We start from the raw sequence: 11,867 nt of genomic DNA, 5'->3' as shown, positions 1-11,867 counted from the left end.
GGATCCTTTTCTTGTGTGTTCCCCTGGTGGAATTAGAGCTCCCAAGCATCACTCCTACCTGTTCCAACCTGTGCGACAGTATTCACTATTTGTAATTGACTATGGTTTTATCTGGGTTTTATTGACCTATATATAGATCATATTCTCTCTCTGCCTCTCCCTCTCTCTCTGTGTCTTTCTCTGTCTCTTTTTTCTTCTTCAGAATTATTCATACTATCTATAAGTAGAGAGGTTTTTTTTGTTTTTTGTTGTTGTTGTTGTTTATTCCAGAAAATTCTTTTCTAAAAAGATCTTTTATATCATTTACTAGGCTTTTAAGTAGAAAGGAGGATTGGTGTTGATGAACTCATGTTCAGATCATTATCCATAGGGTCATTTTATTTATTTAGTTTTTAAATATTTATTTATTTTTGAGAGAGAGAGAGAGAGAGAGAGAGAGAGAGAGAGAGAGAGAGAGAGAAAGGGGAGAGAGAGAGTGGGGAAGGGGCAGAGTGAAAGGGAGACGTAGAATCTGAAGCATGCTCCAGGCTCTGAACTGTCAGCACAGAGCCCAATGTGGGGCTTGAACTTGGGAACAATGAGATAATGACCTGAGCCAAAGTCAGACACTCAACCAACTGAGTCACCCAGGTGCCCCCCACAGGGTCATTTTAAAACAGTAATTAAGGTTGTGAAGGCTATTCAAGGTTTTTTTATGGTACCAGGGTCTCACAGTTCTATTCTTCTTCACATTCGGTTTTGTTTAATCTTCATCCTTTTTCCAAGTCTTCTTAAATACACTTTAAAGCTAACAAATAGTTAAGGAGAATAAGCAACTTTAAAGCATCTTCAACTGTTCCTTCTCCTATCTTCATATGACATTTCTCATAACAACATGTTACCTGGTAAAGGAAGATATTATCTTGAATATATTTAATTCTAATATAACCATGACTAAAGATTTTTATCTATACAGTCTTTTTTTGTAAATTTTAAATAAGATTAATTTTAAAAGATTAAAATTAGGTATTTATCACATGTTATCTTAGTCCTAATACCAAAGGACTGTTTCTGTAGGTTCAGCTGGGGCTCAGGTGTGCTGCCCAAGCCCTAGGAGCTGCTGCCAGTCCTGACGCCTCTTGTCTTAGATTTGTCCTGAGCTGTACATACATCATGACCATTTTATTCTCAGGGTTTGCACAGTGTGTTGTATAGGCTCTCTATAACTGTATTGGAAAGATTAGATGTCATACCAACAACAGAAAGGAAAGGGAAAGGAAAATTTAAAAAATTTAAGAGAAAACTTCACACAGAGACATAATTTACCAATGATGTTCCTACATTTTTAAATGCCTTGTAAAACAGGGAAACCTATAGTTTTGCATGAATAATCTTGTGTTACTGCAACAATCTGATTATTATCAATTGACCTGATTTCAGATGCATAAAAGCTTACTTTGAAACTTACTTTCATTAGAGAGAAATAAAAAGAAACAGAAGCTTTCACAACCTTTAATGTCAAAAGCACTTACTGAGTACTTGTCTTTGTAAGGCACTAAAGAAGGGGTTCACGTGATCCTTGTGCTCAAAAAGCCTATAATCTAGTGAATTAGGAGTAAATTTAAAAAAAATGGTGGTTTATTATGCAACTTTGGAATTTGTACCATAACTTTTCAATTACACAATTTAATAATATGTTTCCCTATTTATTCAGGAACACTAACATTGCTTTTAAAACAACAATAGTGTCCTTATCCAGACAATGATCATGAGTCATGATGGTAACCTTGAATATTTGGACAACGAGAGACATACTTACCTGACACATTTAACTAAATGAATAAAAGGAAGGACAAGGGGGTCAAATCAGGCAATGCTTTAATTAACTCTTTCTAGCTTAGTGCACACTACATGTTGAGGCTTTCTGCGTTATTCAGAATGTACAGACTATGCGGCTCAAAGTATGAAATTGCCACGTGTGTACCTCAAATGTAAACCTAAATTTCTCACCAATGGCCTTTAGTTATATTTCTGGTATTTACCAGGACTGAGCGTAATTGAGGGGGAGAGGTTTATAAACTCTTTTTATTTTCCTAGTTTCATTATAATCTCCCTCTGAAACCTGAAGTCCCATTTTATGAATTTGAAAACATTTACTGTCAGTAAAACCGACTGTCAGGTTGTAAGAGTGATAGAGAGAAAATTGCATATAAGTTACACAATTTTAAGAAAATGTCATAAAGATATAGTTTTGCTTGGCTTCTAGACCTGCATATATCAAACATTTACCCTAAAATTAGAAAGGGGGTGGGGTTGGGAGACGTTGTTCTATGCACAAAGCAATTCAATTTTAGCCAGACAGGGTAGAACTGAATCTAAGTCATAAGGTCTCATCTATCATGTTGAATTTTGTTTCCTTTCAAAATTTAACCATACAGATGCTGAATTTTATTACGTAAGAAGTAATAAATCAGAGTTTCTGAGTGGAGAACAGGAGGGAGGAAAAAGAGGAACTATGGCAAAAGAGGGAATTTTTTCCTCTTCTCTGCACCCCTCTTGCTTCAGCATATTTTATCCTACTCTCTAGGCATTGATAGAACACTGTCCTCTTTTGTGCTCTTTCACTGAGTTCTTAGTTTTTCTCCCTTTTGCTTCCTACTGACCCTTTACCAGAATATAAGCAAAACAAAGTAAAATTCAAATCACTTAAATTCATAGTTTGTTAACAGCTGTATTAAGTGATTTAATACAATAGTTGAGAACATTTGGGTAAAATAATGTTGGCCCAGTCTAACACAGAGATTAGTGTTGAGATTAGGAACAAAGGACTCTGGAGTCAGACTGGAATCTAAAACCTGATTCTATGGCTTCCTGAAATACGTGAACTTGAGAAATTTGCTTATCTTCCTCAAAAGTCTGTTTCTTCTTTTGGACAGTTAGAGCAACATCTCCTAATTCGCGTCATCAGCGTGGGATCTCAGCAGGTATTATACACAAAGAAAAGAAAGTCCTTAGTGTGTGACCAAATAAAAATCTAGTGGTTCCTGGCAATCTTTATAATTTCAATGATCTGTTAGTTTACACCATGTCACAAAATGAGTTGAAGGTGTTCACGTAAATGCACACATATATGCACACACATCTTGAAGATACTCAAGGATTTCTCCATGAACACAACACTCAAGCTAATCTATAATCTTCTGTTATAAATACCAAGAGCCCTGTTTTACTCTGTGAAGTACAGCATACCTGCCAATACAAAGGTTTCACAGAAGGAAACATTGAATATCTCAGAATTTGACCCTCAGATATGACCCCAGAGATACCAATTCCCTGTCTCTGATCAGTGATTATTGTGCTTGTTTCTTCTGGTCCTGTTTCCAGCCTGAGGTTTCAAACTAACTTTCTTTTTGTGCTCATTTCCGTTTGACTTTATGTCTATATAATTTTTTTCTCCCCTGCTTGATTTGATCTGAGACCCAAGACCCAGGCTCAGATTTCTTCCTGAGTATGACCACAGATCCTTGGTCTACCCAAAAATGCTAATTGGGATTTGTTATCCTACTTTTAGCCCCATCTGTTAACACCCTGCCTGGTAAATCTGGTTTCCAGATTTGGGCCAAGCTAGTCCAATCTGCTGCAGCCCATGACTTAACACTTAACTTATACATCAGTGCCTGCACACATTCCACATTCGTATATGTGTATAAATCACCACAGATTAAAATGGAACATTGTCAAGTGACACTGTGATGATTTACTCCACTATGCCTTCCTGGTCCTAATATGGACTTTAAAAATAACGATGTCTATCTTCATCAGAGCTAATGATAAATTAGACAATTTTAATATGTTAAGGACGACACAATAACTAGCCTAACACATTGGTAAACTATTGCTACTGAGGAAATGGGATAATCTGCTATTTGTTTTATGTCTCTATCATAGAAATTAATCAGCATTCAGACTATCAGTACTATATACACTGCTATACTCAGCTATAGTTCAGTTTGAACAAAGCACTTTAAAATGGAGATCAGTGTTATACAATCAAATCTTAGGCAGGAAGTAGTTTAGAGATAATAATTTACAGATGAAGAATCAGAGTCCATGGGTGACTAGCTAATTTTGTCATGATGAATCTCATAATAAGTGTTAAATCATTGTCTCCAACTCAGTCTTCTCAATCCTAGCCTGGAAGTCTTTACCTCTTATGTGCTCACTCCAGTGGAACTGATGCACAATGTATCTTGTTTTCTGTGATTTTAATGATGGAATCTAAGTAACATTTTTTATGGGGAACACAAAGTTTAAATTTACGAGTTTTTTTGTTTTGCCTTTTGTTAGAGTTAGTCTGTGACAAGTGGTCCTGTTTAGTTTTTAAGTGTATAGTGTTTAAGAGACTGTAAACTATATATAAATAAATGTCTACAACATAGTTTGAGCTTTAATTTTAAAGAAGCTGCAAATGTCATTCAGTGATTTTCTACTAAAAAATCTTTTTTTTTAGTTTTTGAAAAAATATTGCTCTCCATATATACAAACTATGAAACAGTAATTTAGTAACTGTTTCAAAAAAAGAATAAAATTTACTAATTTGAAAATACTTATGGTGATTTTACCTGGAACTGAATGGATTACCTAGCCTTGTCCAGGTCCTTAACTGAAACTTCAAGTAGTCCGTGCAGTGAGTGGTTTCACCCAGAGTTTCCAACTGCCTAATGATAACTAGAAAAGCAAACCAGCTGTGGCACAGGGCCTCACACATCTGTCACTTTGAAATATTCCAGCTGGAATTCATTTCTGGCAGGTTCCCCCTTTTGCTGTCCCCTTACTTCCTATTGGAAGCTTACCCCACTAGTTGGCATTTACTATGGAGCTGAAATTTCTCTCCTAAGTTTACTTCCCTTAACTCTGGGTTTTGTTTAGGTCTGATTCACCAGTCTGTACACAATGACAGCCTTCCCTTCTTCATGTAGTCATGTAACCAGATGGAATCCATTTTCCAGACATTCTCATTGACCTGGAATTCAAAGAACAGACATCTCCCCCACTCCAGCCACCACCACAAAAAAAAAAAAAAAAAAAAAAAAAAAAAAAGTTGCCCCCTGAGCCCTCACCACCTTCTCTGTGCTCTCATAGTCAGCCACTTTGGCTGATGTTTCTGGGATCAGCCCCAGTAAACAGAACCTATCCAAAGGCTCAGAATCTGGTCAACAGATGGAGGCCTGCTTCCGTCTCCTATGAGAACTACTTAGGGTATTTTTCTCTTCTATTCTTTCTAGGGCCTTCTCTCTGTTTTCAGATCAACTGTATCTTCTCTTTTTCATATTTGTTAAAATAGAATCTGTGATACTCACAGGTACAAAGACAAGCATAGAAACAGTAAAGAGAAGGCACTACTCTCTGCCCAAAATCCCACCCTAAGTATTTTAAGAGAGAAAAGAAAAGAAAAAAAAAAAAAACCTAGAGAAACACAAGCATAATTGAAAACTTACAATATGCCAGGTTTTTAGTGCTGCACATACATTTTACCTAAAATTATCTTCATATTGGTTAAAAGTAACAGGCATTTTATTCATTCTCTTATTACATAGAAGGTAACTGAGCTTGAGAGAGTTTAAAAGAATTCTATTTACCAAATGTTATTTATATACAAATATGATTGTCACATATGATTTTGACTTCTGTTGCTTTATCATGTGTATCTGTCAATCTCTATTATAGAAAAGCTTATTATACTTATCACACCATGTTCTTCCTGTATAAAAGCAATCATAGTCAAGTTGGTCTAGATATGCACTTAATAAAAGGGTTACTTATCATCTGTATGTTTCAAGTTTTACCCTAGTATCCCACTGCTAAAGTGCTTGCTTATTACAATTTACTCTGAGCTATAATTTCTGGGGACAGTGAAATAATATGTCTATTTTCAACTATGCATTTATATCTAAAGAGTCAAACATTTTTGGACGGCTTCTCTTTTAAAATTAAAAAGAAATAATGTGTAAGATTGCACAAGTCAAATACTTGGACCAGTTCCAAATCCAGGTAAACTTCAGTCATTTTCTCCATAATTCAAAACAGATGATTACATTAGAGCATATGAAATACAGTGCATAGTTTAGTGCAAAGAGGCAAAAGGGCTAAACGAACCATTATGATTTAATATATGAGATTTTATCAGTATTTTATATATCATTTAGTATTTAAATGTGAAAAAGTGTCCCAATGTTTATTTTAAAAAATTAAGATCATCAAAACACAAATAAACAATAAAATAATAAATTCATCCATCTTAAGTCTATTAACCTGGCAGTCAGAGAAACACTCCCTAGTGAAAAAATTCTTTAAGAAAGAACAATGAAAGGTTTTTAAGTGTTAGAAATGGGAAGGGAGTTTCCTGGAAGTTATGTGAACTCAGCATTGAAAACTAACCCTCTGGATAGTATAAAATGTATCCATCAGTACATATTGTCGGTTAAAATTGCCATTGTTTGTTGATTAGGAAAGTGTCTGTAGTTACATCCTGTAAGGATACAGCAAACTGAGTCACTTGAATTTCATGGGCCTTGATAAACTTCAGGTAACTAATAATTTTGACAAAATCCAATATTAGGCTCAATACCCTTTATGAGAATGTAAGGAGAAACTTTGTCTTTCATAATACTTATTTCTACCTTTTAACATCTTCGAATACTCAAAATACTATTAATAAGACATACATAGATTGAAAATACCATGGACATTTTTCCAAAGAAAACAGAGATGGCCAACAGACAACACATGGGAAGAGGTTCAACATTAGTTATCATCAGGGAAATGCGAATTAAAACCATAATAAGACATTACATTATGTCCATTAGAATGGCTAATAATATCAAGAAGACAAGGATTAATAAGTGTTGGTGAAAATGTGGTGAAAAAGGAATCCCTGTGCATGCTTGTTGGGAATATAAATTGGCACAGCTACTATTGAAAGCAGTATGGAGGTTCCTCAAAAAATTTAAAATACCATACGATCTGATAATTTCCCTACTGGATATTTAGCCAAAGAGCATTGAATAGAATATCTCCCAAAAGGAATATGTATTCTTGTACATTCTAAAAGAAAACATATTCATACTTCACCAAAAGCTTATGGCCCATTTCCCCAAACTTGTCAATTTGTATCATTTAAGCTTTTGATGTTGAAAATAGAAAATGTAGAGATAATGATCAGGAAGTTAGAAAATTATATTGATCTTGTGAAAAAAGACAAATCTCTTCTGTCAATAAGAGAAAGATAAATGATTAGCAAATTTAGTGAACACATAAAGAAAATATATAAGATATTTTCTTTAATAAGAAAATCATAGTTCAGGATGCCTGGGTGGCTCAGTCAATTCAGCATCTCTTGATTTCCACCAAGGCATGATCTGGTGGTTCTTGAGACTGAGCCCCACATGCCGACAGCTCCCCAGCTCACTCCTGTGCACTCACTCTTTCTCTCAAAATAAACTTAAAAAAAAAAGAAATTCATAGTTCAGAAATGAAGTGTACCCTTTTGGTACTATTTATTAAGCAATTGATGCAGTTTAAGAAAGATCTATTTGAACTTAACAATTGTAAAATGTTCCTCTGACTGGTCTTTTCTCGTGAGTTCTTTCACACTACAAGAATCAGCAATAAATTCTACTTATACAGTCATATTATAAAAGTTGTTTGCAACTTTTTAGAATCAAGCTATGGACAAAATTGTATATATTGGATATTTATTACATATTTTATTAGAAAGATTTAGTTATTTTTTGCCTGAGGGTAAATATTACAAGACTTTTTACAATGTAAAATAATATCATCACACACAGAATTCAGAGCCTGAAGTAGAAGGTTTCTAAATTCCTAATTTCAGTTGCAGGGATCCTTAAGATACTTTCTGAAGTGAATGTATCCAAAACTTGAGGATTAGGTATAATGCTAAAATTTATTAGTGCAATCAACTTAAGAAAAAATAATGATACAAACAACAAAAATCAGGTTGACAAGAGAATTGGGGCAGAAGCAGTGATTTGTAGTATATATTAGCTCTTTTATTCATCCTCTATGGAACACAAATAGAGAATATTTATAGTGGGCTTACTAAGAAATTATTCACAATTAAATCCAAAAAAGAGGAAGAATTAAAAAAATTAAGTTATTCTGAAGCTCGACACCCAAAAAACAAATAATTCAGTTAAGAGATAGGCAGAAGATATGAATTGGCCTTTTTTTTTTTTAAAGAAGATGTACAGATGGCTAATAGACTCATGAAAAGATGGTCAGCATCACTCATCATCAGGGAAATACAAATCAAAACAACAATGAGATAACACCTCATATCTGTCAGAATGGCTAAAATTAACAACACAGGAAACATCAGGCATTGACAAGGATGCGGGGATAGGGGAACAGTCTTACCCTGTTGGTGGGAATGCAGACTGGTGCAGCCACTCTGGAAACCTCAGTATGGAGGTTCCTTAAAAGTTAAAAATAGAACTACTCTGTGATCCAGTAATAGCACTACTAGGTATTTATTCAAAGGATGCAAAAATACTGATTCAAAGAGATATACACACCCTGATGTTTACAGCAGCATTATTAACAACAGCCAAATTATGGAAGGATCCCAAATGTTCATTGACTGATAAATGGATATAGAAGAGGAAGTATGTGATATATATAATGGAATATTACTCAGCCATCAAAAAGAATGAAATCTTGTCATTTGCAACAATATTGATGGAGCTAGAGAGTATTATCCTAAGTGAAATAGCTCAGAGAAAAACAAATATCTCATGATTTCATTAATGTGTGGAATTTAAGAAACAAAACAAATGAAAACAATGAAAATAGGGGGAAAAAGAGAGAGGCAAATCATAAAGCAGACTCTTAACTGTAGAAAACAAACTGGGGGCTGCTGGAGGGGAGATGGGTGAGGGGAATGGGTTAAATGGGTAATGAGTACTAAGGAGGGCATTTGTGGTGATGAGTACTATATGAACTATATGTAATTGATGAATCAGTAAATTCTACACCTGAAATTAATATTATACTTTATTGCTAATGAACTGGAATTGAAATAAAAATGTGAAACAAAGAAACAAACAAAAATTATTCTTACAGAGAATGGTTGGGCACTGAAGGGTAGAAAGCAGGAATTGTTTATTTTTTTTCATGCTGAATTGCTAAATGTCTGATATACACTAAATACTAAATATAGATCATGATATATATATATATAGATCATATATATCATCACTATACTACAAGAATTTTATATTTGAATAAAAGTTTATTTCAATTATTCTTGCAACTATAGCCATTAGTCTTCTAGTCAACAGTTTGAGCCAATCTTTCTGATTTCAGTATAATAGAATCTGTTAGTTATAATGGTCCATCACATTTGTAGCATGCAGTCTACTTATACACTGAAGTTAAATATTTTGAAAATAATAATACAAGTTTCTAGAAATAATGCAATATATTATGGTGAGCAAGGCAAATTTGGGGGATTTAATAAATGATAAAAATTTAAAGAAATGCTCTGTTCAGATTGCTTCACTATGTTTTTGAGTAGCTATTCATGGTTTGTAAGCAGTTTTTAAGTAGTAAAGTTATAGTTTTCAAGTAGTTACATAATTAATCATTTTAAGTAAATTCAGTATCTTAAATACAATGTGTTATCATGGTGGCTTATAAAGTAAAACAAGTAAGATGTTAATTTTAAAAAGTCAGTTCAAACAAGAAACAAAATATGTACCTCTACACACAAACACACAGACAGAAACAAAGCACAAACATGTATTTAACGATATTTCCCAGACAATGCAATTACTTCTTTACAAGATTCTGTTAAAGTATACTTTATAATAAATTAGCCCAAAGCCACCACCTTATGGTTCTTAACTATGGTTAACTTAACCATTTTAACTATGGTTTCCTGTGTTACAGTTTTGTCCAAACTGCAAACTATCTGGGTTCCTCACTCTGGAATATTCTCAAGTGTGTTTCTCTCCCTTTTGAGGTGTGGTGCCTAGAACAGAATATAGTATTTGAATGTGTTCTGACAAATGAGGAGTAGGACAAGAATTGCATCTTCCTCATTCTCTAAATTATAATTATACCATTATATCATGCAGCTTATTCATATAGAGTTTATTATAAACTAAAATCCCTGTGTCTTTATTAAATCAACACCTGTTGATGTATCTATCATTCCCTCCAATCTTAAGAAAATTTTAGGTTTTTTAACCCAAATTTCACTTTTATCTTGGGACACTTGTTCCACTACTTGAGGCTATGAAACATTTTGAAATGCATTCTAGTCTCCATTCTTCCCATCTACAATGTTATTTTAAATACTTTAATAAATGCCTTAAAGAAGCCCAGATATACCATAAATCCTGCATTTGATATACTTTAAGTTTACCCATATTGAGGGCTGGTACTTTATACTTATCATTTCTTGTGGTATTTAGCAAAATGGATCTTTAATAGTTCATTATCGATAAGATAAACATCAAAATTATTGTTATGTGCAATACATGATCTTAACAATTTCAAAGGTCTAATTTGGCCATTGTTTTCTTCTAATTTTGAAGTCTCTTCAAGGTAACTAGAAACCCTAATAATTGAGAAGTTGTCCTTGAAAATCCACTATTTTAAAACTCTTTCCTCTTAAGTAAAACACATTTCTGAAAGGTAAGCATAGTAATAAATAACACAATAGTTTTGAAAGCCCAAGGAAATAATATTTAAAGAAATCATATCCATACACATAGTTATAATTCTCTTTGATCTCTATTTAAATTGTTATGTAAATGCTGACTGAATTCCTTCTCATTTAATTTCAAATGAAAACTATTGTCTTCATTTTAGTAGAAAAAGTGAAACTTTTTTCGTGGAATTATAAATCTGCTATTGAAAATTATTTGTGTGGGGCGCCTGGGTGGCTCAGTCGGTTAAGCGTCCGACTTCGGCTCAGGTCACGCACGATCTCACTGACCGTGAGTTCGAGCCCCGCGTCTGGCTCTGGGCTGATGGCTCAGAGTCTGGAGCCTGCTTCCAGTTCTGTGTCTCGCTCTCTGTCTGCCCCTCCCCCGTTCATGCTCTGTCTCTTTCTGTCTCAAAAATAAAAACGTAAAAAAAAAAAAAATTAAGAAAATTATTTGTGTTTTCCTGACATAGAATCGTCCTTTGCTCTTGTACCTTCTCTTCCACTAAAACCACTTGTGGGAAAACATTATCGGTGGAAATAAAATTACTGCATCTTCTTTGTTTCTCTGCTCTAAAGTCTTCTTTCTCCATATTTCTTTTCACACAGGATTAACAGAAAGAGAATGGAGAACAACACGTCATCTTCCATGATTGTTTTCAAATCGCAGTGAGTTATTTTTTATTTTTCCTTTAGAGATGATAAACTTTTCTCTTTCAGCCATTTCCTTCTTTCCAGGAATTTTCTAGTACTTAAATTAAAACCAGTCTTTTTCTTACTCATTTATCTATAAACCTGCAAAATTTACACACACCTTCCTGTGATACAACTGATTTCTCAAGGAAGTTGATTTCTGCTACAGACATTTCCAATGAATACTTCATAGAATATAAGCCTTTTATTACCAAATACTTAAATCTAGCTTACTTGGCCTCTATTCCATATTATTTACAAAAGCTAATGGGAATATTTCAGGATTTGTTTGATTTGTATGCCAAATATTCATCTCCTTATGATGGATGTATTAGTCACCTCACACTCATCCTTTCTAGGCAATTATGGGATATTCATTGAAGCCAGATCTGTATCTACAGGGGTCTCCCTCTGCAAACGTAGCTTGATAGCTTTTGTTTGTCCCTGGGTATCTCTGTGT

Source organism: Panthera tigris, chromosome B1, assembly GCF_018350195.1.
Source record: "Panthera tigris isolate Pti1 chromosome B1, P.tigris_Pti1_mat1.1, whole genome shotgun sequence".
Lineage (NCBI taxonomy): Eukaryota > Metazoa > Chordata > Mammalia > Carnivora > Felidae > Panthera > Panthera tigris.
Note: the sequence above shows the minus strand (reverse complement) of the source record.